Source organism: Cebus imitator, unplaced genomic scaffold (genome assembly GCF_001604975.1).
Source record: "Cebus imitator isolate Cc_AM_T3 unplaced genomic scaffold, Cebus_imitator-1.0 Scaffold110, whole genome shotgun sequence".
NCBI classification, from domain to species: domain Eukaryota; kingdom Metazoa; phylum Chordata; class Mammalia; order Primates; family Cebidae; genus Cebus; species Cebus imitator.
In genome coordinates, this window is record NW_016107425.1 from 4,638,944 (window position 1) to 4,641,002 (window position 2,059).

Genomic DNA, 2,059 nt, shown 5'->3' on the forward strand with positions numbered 1-2,059 from the left:
AAAAAAAAAAAAAAATTCTTCACACTTCATGTCATCATTGAAAGCCAAAAATAATTGTGTTCTGAATTGTCCATTGTTTTAAATCACTCATAAGGCCAGTAATCAGTTGTCCAAAATGGCCCTGGTTCTCTCCCTTCAAACTCTTAACAATTCTCTCAATTAGGTCAAAACTTAAATAATATTTTATCAGTGGTAGTATTCTGGTTTTGTTACAGGATAGGGGTTCCAATCCAGACCCCCAAAAGAGGGTTCTTGGATCTCGTGGAAGAAAGAATTCAGGGCAAGTTCATAGGGCAAAGTGAAAGCAAGTTTTTTAAGAAAGTAAAGAAATGAAAGAATGGCTACTCCATAGACAGAGCAGCCTTGAGGGCTGTTGTTTGCCCATTTTCATGCTTATTTCTTGATGATATGCTAAACAAGGGGTGGATTATTCATGCCTCCCCTTTTTAGGCAGCACAGGGTAACCTCCTGAGGTTGCCATGGCATTTGTAAACTGTCATGGTGATGGTGGGAGTGTAGCATTGAGGACCACCAGAGGTCACTCTCGTCGCCATCTTGGTTTTGGTGGGTTTTAGCCGGCTTTTTTTACTGCAACCTGTTTATCAACAAGGTCTTTAGGACCTGTGTCTTGTGCTGAACTCCTATCTTATTCTGTGAGTTGCAGTGCCTTAACTGTCTGGGAATGCAATCCAGACATTTTACCCAGCTCCTCCTATTTAAGATGGAGTTGCTCTGCTTCACATGCCTCTGACAGTTTCAATAAGTTACCTATGGTTATGCAAGATGTGAACATTTGAGGAAGCTGGATATATATGTATATGTATGTGGAAACATTTTTACTGTTTTTGCAACTTAATTGTAAGTCTGAAAAAAGTTAAAAAAAAAAAAGATAAAAAAATATCAAACCCTAAAATTCTTCCACAGATACCTTGTTCCTTTAGGTGATGCCAAATGTCAGCTTAAAATGAAGACATTGAAGTTAGTAGCATGCAAAGGTAGTATGCTAAACCTTTGTAGTCATGTGCACTTCAAAATGAATGGAGTTGTTAAGAAAAAAATGACTTCTTATATGCTGCTTGAAGACTAAGCTAAGCTAGAAATGTTATAGTGATCTTGGGAAAAAGAGAAGGGTGGTAGATGGAAGGATGTTGAGATGTAAAACTAGGACAAACTAACCAGGGCACAATATCATTAAATAAATGTATTTGCTTACCACTTCATAACTACCATTTTAGGACTTACTTTGACCTCTGAACTAGCTTAGCAGTGCCTTAGAACTTCCCTTCTTATAACAAGCACAAGTTTATTGTAATTACTTGTTCCCCAGTAGATTGTAGGCCCGGTCTCAGGGGAGAGAGTAGGCAAAGGGACCTGCCTACCTGGCTCACCGCAGTCTTCCCAGCACCAGCACATTTTCAGCGTTCATTACCACTTGATGAATAAGTGAGATGCTTTTATAGACTATCTCACTGAATTCTCACAGTAACTTTGTGATTTAGATATCTGTCCTCATTTTACAGATGAGAAAACTGTGACTCAGAGCTTAGGTAACGTGCCCAAGATCACCCAGTTTGTGACTTTCCAAATCCAGACTATTTTGATGCGAACACCCTTGTTCTAACCACTATTTAATGCTGTCTCTTGGTTTTCCTATTTCTGTTCCCTCTTTTGAGTTTCTGCTGGTGTGAATGACCTGAATTGACTGGCATCCAGATTCCTTGGTGCCAAATAGCAAAAGAAGACAATGTTTTGCCTATTGTTGGAAAGAATTGTTGAGGTTCAGGTAGATCTGGCTAAAGGCTCTTTACTAGCTTGGTTTTTCTTTTCTGCATCAATGCAGGGAGAAAATGGAATGCTATGTGGCACAACAGCACCATGCTAGGCCAGGGATACTGTGAGGAATCAGGATGTGTTGGGGAGGAAGGAGGGAAGCTGCTTTGCTCATAAAAAATGCCCAGCCTGTATTTAATGAATATATCCAGAACTGAAAGAACTGAGCTCTTGAGAGCTAAATATTTTACTTATTTATGCTATACCTTATTCCAAAAAAGACTTCAGA